The following is a 12,593-nucleotide window of genomic DNA, read 5'->3' as shown; positions in this document are numbered from 1 at the left end:
CCGCGATCCCATCTGGATGCCTTTTCTGGCATCCTGCCGGAGGGGGAATCAATCACGGAGGGCTTCTACATCAACCTTGATGCCCTTCCGATGATGTGTGAGTAGTTTACCACAGACCTACGGGTCCATAGCTAGTGGCTAGATGGCTTCTTCTCTCTCTCTCTTTGATCTACAATACAATGTTCTCCTCAATGTTATGGAGATCTATTCGATGTAATCTTCTTTTACAGTGTGTTTGTTGGGATCCAATGAATTGTGGGTTTATGATTAGATTATTCATGAATTGTGATGCCCCTGATTCGATCGTACATTAATCATACATGCAAATGTGTATGATCAAGATCAGGGACTCACGGGAAGATATCACAACACAACTCTATACACAAATTAAAATAATACAAGCTTTATATTACAAGACAAGGGCCTCGAGGGCTCGAATACAAGCTAGATACACAAGCGTCAGCGGAAGCAACAATATCTGAGTATGGACATAAGTTAAACAAGGATGCCTTAAGAAGGCTAGCACAAAAGCAACACGATCGAAGAGGCAAGGCCTCCTGCCTGGGACCTCCTAACTACTCCTGGTCTTCGGCGGTCTCCACGTAGTAGGCACCCTCCGGGTAGTACTATTAGTCGGCGGTTTGGCATGTGGATCCTGGGATCCACCATCCGGTTGCAACAACCGGAAAGAGGAGAGAATAGGGAAAAGGGGTAGCAAAGCAACCGTGAGTACTCATCCAAAGTACTCACAAGCATCATATCTATACTAAAGTATGCATTGGTATCAAATGGAAGGGTTGTATCTGTGGACTGAACTGCAGAATGCCAGAATAGAGGGGAAGGCCTAGCCTATCGAAGACTAGCATCTTCAAGCAGCTCCAAGCATCTTGCAGCATTCAGAAAAGTATAGAATAGCATTTTATAATTAACAAGCATGTTATAGTATTAATGCTCAGAGATCCTTCCTCGACTCCCTGCGAGAAAGCAATCCCGGGGTCACATATCTCAAGTATCCATTTCTAGTTGTAATAGATCAGGATACAAATCTGAACGTCTGTTACCATGGACACGGCTATTAATAGATAATCTTCCCTGCTGGGGTGCACCACATTTTCCAACACACTTGATTACTCTGGCCGGACATACTTTTCTGGGTCAATGCCCAGCCTCGAAAGATCAACACGTCGTAGCGAAAAATACAGGTTAAAAGCTAGGTGCACCCAGATCTGTGTACACAAAAGTGTACCAGACGATGACATGTAGGTCCAGGAGGGTCCCAGTTGACCAGACAACGTTTCACTGGTCAAGAGGGGTGGGGCCCCGTGTCATACTCACAGCTAACTAATTACATATTAGGCAGTCTAATTAGCAGGTTAAGTTAATTAAGCAAATTTTAATTAAGTTAATCAATTGGCTAACTAATTAATTCTATTTATTTTTATTTACTTATACTTACTCTTTTTAAAACTTTTTTAAACCAGGGCGTGGGGCCCCTTGGCAGTGGCACAGGGGCCAGCCAGGGCGGGTTAGTGGGCGCGGGGCCAGTGTGGGCGTCAGGTGCCTGTGCCCGGGCGTAGCCCGGCCGACGGGGAGCGACGGGGCCGAGGGGCGGCGGCCCTGGGCAGAGGCGGCCGGAGACGGGCGCAGGGGGCGGTGGCGCGCGGGCGCGGGTGAGGCTGCGTCCGGGCGCCAGCCGGCGTCGTAGTGTGCGGGCGGGTGGGCGGTGGCTCAGCGAGTGCGCAGCAGGCCGAAGCGGTGGGAGGCTGCGTGGTGAGCGGCGCAGGGTGGCAGAAGAAAGAGGCGGGGCGAGGCTCGCGCGCAGCAGGCGAGGCAAGCGGCAGTAGCGGCCCGCGACGACGCGACCAGAGGAAGGGGGAGGCGCCCGACGCGAGCGTGCGCAGCAGCGGCCGGCGTCAGTGGGGAGCAGCAGCAGCAGTTCGCAGCGGGTGCGGCGGTACGGGCTACGCACGCACGGGGGGGGGGGGGGGGGGGGGGGTGGTCGAGAGCGCGAGTAGAGGCGGCTGCGAGACGCGGTCAGTGAGCGGGCGCCAGCAGCAGAGTTGCGGGCGGAGGCGGCAGTAGCAGCGTGTGGGCGGGAGCGAGCTGCGGGCACGGGCACCTAAGGCGATGGCAGCGAGCGCGCTGCGGGTGAGCAGGAGCGGGACGGGCACGGGGCCCTGGTGGGCATGGCTAGGCGGGGGAGTGTACGGGGCCGCGGGGAGCGCGCTGTGTGCTCGGGCAAGCTCGTCGGCGAGCATGGCCACGACTACGGGCACGACGACGGCGGCGGGTACGACCACGGCAGGAACGGCGGCTACGAGTGTGGAGAGAAGCGGGGTGGTGAGGGGAGAGGGAGGGGAGCTCACCGGGAGGCTCAAGAAAAGCCGGCGATAGGTTAGTAGCAGCAGGTTGGCCGGAATCGACGGAGTTCGTCGGCGACCCGAGGAGGAGGAAAGGCGTCTTGGGGCTCGATGCAGCGCTCCCCAGCTCGGACTCGTGGTAGAGGACGACGTAGCGGACGCGGGTGGAGCTCGTGGACTCGACGGCGAGGCGAGAGGAGGTCGGCGGCTACGCGAATTACGGCGGGGATGCCATGGCAGCGCTCGGCCCGGTCCAGATTGAGAAAAGGGAGCGAGGGGAGAGAAGAGTGGAGTGATGAGCGAGTGAGGGGGATGGGATCGAGGGGTCGGGGCGTGGCGTCCTTATCCCTTCCCGGCGTCAGCGCCGGCGAGGTGGTCCGGGGTGACCTGCCCTGTAGAGACTCGGTCGCACGAACAGGAGAGAGGGGAGGGACCGGGGATGGTGGGCTGGCCTGGCGGTCCAGCTGGGCCGAGGCCGAGTGAGGCGGGAGGTCAGGGCTTTTCTTCTATTTTTTTAAATCTGTTTCTATTTTGCATTTTATTTTAGTACCAAATGAATTTTGTTTTGAACAAAACTTGGCACATAAATCTAACTCGGTACCTTGAGATGGAATAAAAAGTTTGGGGGTCAAATAAGTTGTCTAACCATTTTTAGAAATTGAAAAGGCCAATTTTAAAAGATGTTGGACCACTAAATAAATTTTCCAGGGGCACTTAGGAATCCAAAAGAGGTTGGTTCCAACATGAAAAATAACCAGAGATTATTTGCCCCACTTTGAATATTTTAGCTTTCATGTTTGTAAACTTTTAGTTTTGGACTTTAATTTGAACCAATTTCGAACCAACGCGAGTTTATCAACAGTAATCATGGTGACGTGGAATCATTAGTAGAGGATTATTGTAGCTTAATTATTCGGGCGTCACATGAATATTAATTGAGTTTTCTCTGAATCCTTTTATGCATGATTATTATAGCTTTGTATTTCTCTCCATCTATCCATTTGGTTTTACCAACTAGATAGATTTATGTTGCAATGGGAGAGGTGCTTTGTAATGGGTTCAATCTTGTGGTGCTCTATATCTCAATGATAGAAGGGGACAAGACACGTATTTGTATTGTTGCCATCAAGGGGAAAACGATGGTGTTTATTCATATTGGTTGGATTTACTTTGTCTACATCATGTTATCTTGCTTAAGGCGTTACTCTGTTTCTTATGAACTTGATACTCCAGGTGCATGTTGGATAGCGGTCGATGGGTGGAGTAATAGTAGTAGATGCAAGCAAGAGTCGGTCTACTTGTCTCGGACGTGATGCCTATATACATGATCATTTTTTGCAGGGACCTATATACATGGTTATTGCCTTGAATATCTGAAAGTGCTAGTGATCGACTAGAGGGGGGTGAATAGGCGACTTTTATGAAACTCTTCAAAACATGGAAGTTTCGAAGACAACCGATAGAAATGAACCTATTAACATGCAGCGGAAGGTAGACTACACTAGGCAAGCCATAGTCAAGTATTCAATGAAGTGAAAGCACACAGATTAATAGCAGCTAGGCAATATGGATCAGGATGGAAGACAGTATGAAGCCAATCAGAACAAGCAGTCACACAGTGAAGAAAAATAGATAATGCAAATAGGCAATGACTTCACAAGCACCAACTGTAAATAAAGAGATGGGAAGGATAGAACCAGTTGCTCGTTGAAGACAATGATTTGTTGGACCAGTTCTAGTTGCTGTGACAACTGTACGTCTGGTTAGGGAGGCTGAGATTTAACTCAGAAGACCGTGTCTTCACCTTATTCCCCTTAAGCTAAGGACACCCAGTCCTCACCCAATCACTCTGGTAAGTCTTCAAGGTAGACTTCCAAACCTTCACAGACTTCGTTCACCGGCGATCGACAGTGACTCTTGGATGCTCAGAACGCGACGCCTAACCGGCTGGAGGATTCACAGTCCTCAAGTGTAACAAGTCTTCAGATCACACAGACAGGAAGACTTTAGTGATGCCTAACACTCTTTGGCTCTGGGTGTTTAGGGCTTTGTCCTCCCAAGGATTTCTCTCTCAAAGGCTTCGAGGTGGGTTGCTCTCAAACGACAAAAGTCGTGCACTAACTCTGAGCAGCCAACCAATTTATGGTGTAAGGGGTGGGATATTTATAGCCACTAGTCAACCCGACCTAATTTGTCTGAAATGACCATGGGTCACTAAGGAACTGACACGTGTTTCAACGGTCAGATTTCAAACACACACACGGCAACTTTACTTGGGCTACAAGCAAAGCTGACTTATCCAACTCTGGATAAGATTTGCTCTCATTGTCTTCGCTCGAAGACATAGGATTTTGGTTAAGCATCACTTCAGTCATTCTGACTGGTTCACTTGGACCCCACTTAACAGTACGGTGGTTCCTATGACTCAACAAAGAAGAAAAAGAACGACGAAACAACTAAGTCTTCGCGCTCCATAGTCTTCACGCGATGTCTTCTCTTGCCATAGTCTTCAATGTGAATGTCTTCACATACCACCTTTGTCTTCAATGTCTTCATACATTTTTAGGGGTCATCTCCGGTAGGAAAACCGAATCAATGAGGGACTTCTACCTGTGTTATCCTGCAATTCTCACAAACACATTAGTCCCTCAACCAGGTTTGTTGTCAATACTCCAAAACCAACTAGGGGTGGCACTAGATGCACTTACAATATCGTCATAACTATGCGCTTTTCTATCAATTGCCCAACAGTAATTTGTTTACCCACCATATGCTTTTTGTTCGAGAGAGAAGCCTCTAGTGAAAACTATGGCCCCGGGTCTACCTTTATCATATATTAAATCCAAAAATACCTTGCTGCAACTTATTTACCATTCTTTTATTTTATGTTTTATTTATGTATCTATCACTATCAGGATTGATCCTTGCAAATAACGGCCAAGGGGATTGACAACCCCTTGATCGTGTTGGGTGCAAGTATTTGCTCTTTTGTGTGTAGGTGCTATTAATGAGGTTTTACGTGGTTCTCCTACTAGATTGATAACCTTGGTTCTTAACTAAAGGGAATACTTATCTCTATTGTACTGCATCACCCTCTCCTCTTCGAGGAAATCCCAACGCAACTCACAAGTAGCAGGAAGAATTTCTGGCGCCATTGCCTGGGAGACATCACCAAAACCTATCAAGTACCTTCACATAAACTATCATCTACTTGTTCTTACTTTATGTGTGTGTGTGTGATAAATGTATATCCGGGGGCCATAGTTTTCACTAGAGGCTTCTCTCTTGAACATAGCATACGTTGAGTAAACAAACTACTGTTGGGCAATTGATAGAAAAGCGCATAGTTATGACGATATCCAAGGCAATGATCATGTATATAGGCATCACGTCTGAGACAAGTAGACCGACTCCTGCCTACATCTACTACTATTACTCCACACATCGTCCGCTATCTAGAATGCATCTAGAGTATTAAGTTCATAAAGAATGGAGTAACGCCTTAAGCAAGATGACATGAAGTAGACATAGTGAACCCAATTAATATGAATAAACCCCATCATTTTATCCTCAATGGCAATGATACAAGTACATGGCATGTCCTTTCTGTCACTGGGATTGAGCAAAGCAAGATCGAACCCATCACAAAGCACCTTTTCCATTGCAAGATAAATCAATCTAGTATGCCAAACTAAACGGATAGATCGGAGAGATATACAAAGCTATAACAATCATGCATAAAAGAGTTCAGAGAAGACTCAAATAATATTCATAGATAATCTGATCATAAACCCACAATTCATCGATTCCAACAAACACACCACAAAAAAGGATTACATCGAATAGATCTCCAAGAACATCGAGGAGAACATTTGTATTGAAGATCAAAGAGAGAGAAGAAATTGTCTCGCTACTAGCTATGGACCCTAGGTCTGTGGTAAACTACTCACACATCATCGGAAGGGCAGCAAGGTTGATGTAGAGGCCCTCCGTGATCGATTGCCATTCTCGCAGAGTACTGGAAAAGGTCTCCAGATGGGATCTCCGGAGAACAAAACTTGTGGCGGCGGAAAAAATATTTTGGGTGGCTCTCTGATGTATTGGGAATATTTGGGAATTTATAGAGCTGGAATTAGGTCAAGAGGTGCCACGAGGGGCCCACAAGCCTGGGGGCGCCCCCCTTGGGCCGCGCCTGGCAGGCTTATCGCTCCCCCATGGCTCTTCAAGTCTTCTTCCAAAGCTTCTAGCGTCCCTTCTAGTCCAGAAAAATCATCAAAAAGTTTTGTAGCATTTGAACTTCGTTTGGTACTGACTTTCTGAAAAGCCAAAAACAAGCAAAAAAACAGCACTGGCACTAGGCACTAGGTTAATAGGTTAGTCCCAAAAAATGATATATAATTGCATAATAAACATTCAAGATTAATATTATAATATCATGTAACAATCAAAAATTATAGATACGTTAGAGATGTATCAGTGCCTCGGCCTAAGGGGAGGAGGAGTCCTCCCCCACTCCAATTCGGCCTCACCACAAGGGAATAAGGGGCGCCTCCCCTACATGGGCCATGGTGGCCCAGTTCTCCTTCCACCACTTGCCCTTTTAAACCTTGTTGATATTAAATTAAATATAAAAGCCTCCTAAAAATTACTAGGGCATTTTATTATTAATTTAACATCACTAAAAACATTTTCCATCTATATATTATCTATCAGGAATACCCAGTATTGCCCCATAAACTCTGAAACCCTTCCGGTGACCCCGAAAGGCTTTCGGTTCCTCTTGGAACTATTCTGAATATTAATGAAACAATCATAATTACATTCTCATTATTCCTGTCCTACTAACACTCAGCAGATTATGATTACCTTAAGCTTGTGACCCTGTAGGTTCGATAACATAGACATGAACGAAACCCCTTCGTTCAATGACCAATAGCGGAACTGTGGACGTCCATATCGATCCCTATGATTACATGAATGGCATTAAAGTGAACCTATGGTTATCATGTGATGTTCCATTTGCTTCACGATACTTTATAAAACCCGAGGTGCGTCGGTATCCTCCCGAGTCATACACATGCTCACTATACCGTTATCCTTGTTACCAGTTTTGTTCTTCTTTCTTGTTGAAGTATTCTAGCATCCCCATGACGTTATCACCTGTGTCTGGCCAGATGATGATGGACGCCGTCACACCGAGAGGGCCCTAAGAATATCTCTCCATCATCGGAGGAGCAAATTCCACTCTCGATCTATCTAGTCCCTTGTCAAACTTTCCGATGAACCTATAAGTTGTCGTTATGATCGCCGTCACAGATGACGTTTGAGTAACCCAAAGTCCAGGTAAGAAGTGATTGTGATACTCTCATGGTCTAGAACTAAAACACATGTTAACACTCCGTGTTATAACAATTGATTTCAGATGATATTATCTCAAAGTATAACAAACAAGTTTTGGGTCAATTCAATATGATGTTCTTCTAACGTCATATTCTCAATGTTGTTTTAGGACTATCTTACACTTAACGATATCCTAAGATCCGGAAAACATGATCACCGACAACACTTGAGTCAGTCTTAGAGGCAAGACTGGGAACCTATTATTTACCGCTCATCATTCCACACGTGCATATGAATTTTCCACTAAATCGCATATTCCGGGATCATAACAGTTATGGCATGAAATATAAACTCTTAATTATGAAAATAAAAATATAATAGTACAATATTATTGCTTCTAGGGCATATTTCCAATATGGGGTGCTTCCAAAGATGGAAGGATTGCCCATGCGTGTATGCAGTCGCCTTGAAGGTGGCGCCGAAGTTTCGTCTTGGTGGTGCTTGTCGCGTGGTCTTCTCTTGTGCTCCTCTCGAGCGTCTACATTGTGATGGTGACGTACTTCGAAGAGAGTTCACCTTATGTCCAATGGCACGTGCACGAGCTCTTGTCGTATGTCTACTTGGGGTTTGGGGAGTAGTTGAAGTATACATGGAGATGACCGTAGGATGCTCCGCATCACTACCAAACAGAGACCTCCCCTAAATCACATCTATCCACCGAAGCAGAGACCACCCCGCCACCTCCTTCATTGACTAGTGTTGAGAATTAGCTCAACCAATGTTCTCTAGCATTGGCGAGGGGAACCAAGGATAGGGAGGGAGGAGGTGGCGACTGTTGTGACACTTCAAATGCGTTAGAAACCAGCTTCCCAATACCCAAGATTGTTCTGAATTAAGTTCTAAGGCTGGCATTTTGGCTATCGATTTGAGATGCCCCAAAATGGCATTTCCTACACGGTTAAGTTTGTTTGCTTTTCTAGGTTGAAATCAGGCGGAATTACCAGTAACTTGAATTCTTATGATTTAGAACAGTCTAAAATAGCGTACTTGATCATGACCATTACTGGGCAGGGGTATATAGCCAAATGCTAACGTAGACCAGCGAAGCCAGGCCAAGAGGGGGCCACACAAAGGTTAACGAACCCTTAAACTCCAGCAGGCAACTAAAGCATACCTGGGGTAACACTGAAATTTAACGAACTCTGAACTACCAATTTCATTCATCCCTTATATTATTCCACAAGCGGCCATTCAATCACAACGACTAATACATACTAGTCGTCAACCCGTGCGTTGCACGGCCTTGTTAATTAATATCCCATTCGAATATATATATATATATATTATCAGATAATAATGTGTTTTATGAAATCAGATATGAATGACCCATCCACTGAATCCTCGAGGATTTGAAACATGACATTTCGTAGGAATGTACTTTCGCAAATCTGTTAGTTGGCTGCAACCAGCAATCGTATGTGCCTGTACAGCTAAAAATAGTTTGTGGTGAGGTAATCTGATATAAGTTCTTAAACATGAGGAAAGAAAACATGAGTCAATGACAATTAATATGGATTAGAGTGAGTATTATTTGTCTCATTTCAGTAATATGCAAAGTCTGCTAGTTATTGCCTACTTGCTTAGACCTTAGCATATGGCAAACTTAGCAAATTCTTTTGTTTTCCATAATTATAAACAATTGTTTCCCTTGAAAACTCAATCTAGGAAAAAAATAAGAATATTCCATATAATTCATATGGTTGACACTTCAAATTAATTGGGTAACGAAAAACAGTTGGTAATTCAAGAAGATACCTTATTCAAGTGAGATTATAAGAAACTAAGAATTGATACAACATGGGGCCTGTTTATGCCCTGTAGGGTAACTTCTAGAAAGATTATGTTGAACATTATGGCAAACATCGTTACATATAACTATTTGCACCTGAATCACATATTTGAGCATGTGTAAAATTTAAATTTGGAATGTAGATACTCATTGTATTCTTCATCTAGTATATATGCACAACATCGATGATGGACGAAAGTTTCAAATTTACTTCCATGTTAGGCCCGGATGAGTGCCCCGGATTTTCCTTTTTATATAAGTTTCTCTTGTTTGCTTGGTTATATATAGAGAGCTGTAACACGGTAGAATCATTCCATTACCATATTCTGCGGCAGCCAATAATACAAATTATAGTAAGGAAAACCCATCAGTGGATGAGCATTGTCCTTGTACAACTACTGATAATCATAGGCAGGCATTTTTCAGTTACAACTCAAGTTAGAGAAATTATTAATTCTATTATTCATCTATAGTACAGAGACAAAGCTATAATTACTAAAACACGGGATATGTTTCATATCTAACATTAAATAGGAAATCATAGCTCATAAGGCATCGATCCTCACCATGTGGTGTATTCACCCTTGGCCACGACATAGTGCAAGCAACAACTTTGTGTGGGACATCACCCATATATGCTGGAAGGGGAGGAGAGAAATTAAGGAGACATTGTAACGACATGGATTCCTGGCAGATATGGTGCAGTCTCAATTGAAGGCAGCAGTGGTAATTAACAGAACGACTAAGAGGAAATTTATGGACGGCTTGAACAACCTCAGCAAAACCCTGATTATATAAAACTGCTAATTATGTATCTTTGCGTACTTACAGTTGGACGTACATGTGCCTTTACATACCTATATGAGTCCTGACCTTGTATGAACGATGCAGCTGCGGTGTTGATTGATCGACGCTGGTCGGCTGGTGACTACGGCGAACATCCAACCATAGATCACTGGTTGACTTTTTGTCAGACAATCCATGCAAATATACTGGAGATTTCCTTATGGGGAACACAACAAAGAGATAAAATAAGACAACGAATTGGAAGTACTGAACAACAATTGATCTAACAAAAGCGCTTGATAATACTATATAGGCTCCTCATGCTATCAAAGAGATGAAACCAACAGATTTATGTGTTAATCCAGCAGCATCAGAAACTATTCTACTTGACACACTCGTTATTGGGTACAATGAGCTGGACGACGAAGCCTCACAAAACAGCAAGAAATTCGTACCTCTTTAATACTTGAAGTGGAAAACATCAGCACAGCCTAGTTCTAATTAAGTTCAAACAAAATTCAGAACCAAACATTGAATTTTAATGGATTAAGGCACCATCTCAACATGGCACACCTTCTCCTCTTTCGGGGCAGGCTCCACTGCTCTAAAAGACATGAAAAGAGAAGCAATGCTTTCCACTCTAGTGCCCAGGACACATAACGTCTTCTATCCAAACCACTTAAATAAGGTACCACAATTCCTGACTTCAGTAAGAAAAATAAAAGAAAACAGTACATCAAGGGTGTCCTTGTATGCCAATTTACTCTCAAAGAAATAGAAATTGTATAATCTATCATTCTCATTTTTTTAAAGTCACAAAGCTAGAAGAGGAAATTTCCAAAAGGAAGCTTCTCACTAACCTAGTGCAGACGATGGTGATAATTGTTAAGCGAGGGAAATCTGGACAATGATCACATGCTTAGAATTTTCTCAATAAGGTTGGACCAACCATCCTACTGCCTCTTTCTCGGCTCTCGACCATACGACCTGGATATACAGTGGAACATGCGAACAACACAAACATCCATTAGGTGCCTTATGAAACATCTCACAACTGGTCAAACAACCACCTGCAGCTGGGCATCTCGCTCAAGAATTGACTCTTGTTCATCTATGTGAAATCCAAGACATGGCACATGGCAGAAAAATCCTGGATGAAAAGAAATCAAATATTGGTTTGAGACCAAATAGAAAAGTGATTATAAAATTCAGGGGATAGGAGAAGAACAACTCGTAGGTATTTACAGTGCACACCAATTAAATATATAATGTCTCCTCCAGGGTGATAAGTACCTAAAAAAGGAAAAGATGAATCAAAGTTACAAATATGTAGAGATTACATGCCTTAGAGTGATCAAAAGAAATCGAAGGGCCTATTGAAGGAACGACATATGTACCTGTGTGGCTTTGCGTTGTTTGTGAGACTATGAGCATAACGACTTGCATCTGGCCTTCAGGACCACTACCCCATGTGCCAAGGAGTACCACCATCACCCATGCTCCCGTGTATATGCAAGGAACTTAGTCAACAACACCTCCAACTCCTATGCGGCTGGGACGATGGTCTCCTAGATCAAGAACATAGTAGAATTAGAGGTGTAGGTAAGGCTGGGATCTGTCCTACAACAACGCCATGCTCAGGGACGACGGTCCCCTAGATCAAGAACATGGCAAAATTAGAGGAGCGGATGAGGCTGGGATCCATCCTGCAACGATGCCATGCTGCAGATCGGCCATAGCGCTTTGTGTGGTGGAAATCGTCGGCGAGATTTTGTCGTGCCGTCGTCATGGCGCGACCGGCGGCCTCAAGGATGGATGGAGGTGGGGCAACGTGCTGGGAAAACAAAAAGAGAACCGATGGTGGCGGCGTGAATTTGTTGTCCAGATTGATAGGGATACATGGAGTAAAATTTGCTTCCAGTTGTTTTGTCACGGGAAGAGCAAAAGACCGTGGAGCAATTTTTTCCTTGACCGATTGAAGAGGCTTCCGAGTCTCTATACGTAATAGTAGATTTTTAGGGCTTGATTGCACGTCTACACGGGACCTAGCGAGGAAAATCCATTGGCCACGGTGGTATTCTAGTTTCAATATTTTTATTGATGGAAGGCCTGCGCATGACGGATCCTTCCAAACTCCTTGTACGGGCATGTGCGATCCTATGGCTCAACTTTTTTTTCTTTTTTATGTAAACAATTGCGTATCTAAACCGTTCGATGCTATTCCATCTCTCTCTTTTTTTTTCTTGTTGCTTTAGATC

General features: G+C 44.4%; 2 long non-coding RNA genes across 5 annotated transcripts; both read right to left on the bottom strand.

Moving 5' to 3' along the window:
- Positions 1-361: 361 nt before the first annotated feature.
- On the bottom strand, positions 362-2,726 carry LOC147990294 (uncharacterized). Its single transcript, XR_015599267.1, has 2 exons — positions 2,367-2,726; positions 362-974 (listed from the first exon to the last, which is right to left on the bottom strand). It is a non-coding gene; the product is annotated as an uncharacterized LOC147990294 (long non-coding RNA).
- A 6,029-nt stretch (positions 2,727-8,755) lies between these two features.
- LOC125516025 (uncharacterized) lies at positions 8,756-12,278 on the bottom strand. 4 transcript variants are annotated; one of them, XR_007287221.2, is made up of 7 exons: positions 11,733-12,275; positions 11,590-11,628; positions 11,406-11,485; positions 11,196-11,322; positions 10,407-10,541; positions 10,116-10,236; positions 8,756-9,190 (listed from the first exon to the last, which is right to left on the bottom strand). It is a non-coding gene; the product is annotated as an uncharacterized LOC125516025 (long non-coding RNA). The 4 variants fall into 4 exon arrangements; XR_015605388.1 differs by having other exon boundaries at positions 10,407-10,552; positions 11,196-11,485; positions 11,733-12,278; XR_015605337.1 differs by having other exon boundaries at positions 11,196-11,485.
- Between the last annotated feature and the right edge of the window lie 315 nt (positions 12,279-12,593).

The sequence above is a fragment of the Triticum urartu genome, chromosome 1A (assembly GCF_056163025.1).
Source record: "Triticum urartu cultivar PI428250 chromosome 1A, HENAU_Tu73, whole genome shotgun sequence".
In the NCBI taxonomy this organism is placed as follows: Eukaryota; Viridiplantae; Streptophyta; class Magnoliopsida; order Poales; family Poaceae; genus Triticum; species Triticum urartu.
The sequence above is the reverse complement of the archived record's forward strand: the minus strand, read 5'-3'. Positions and strand labels throughout refer to the sequence as shown.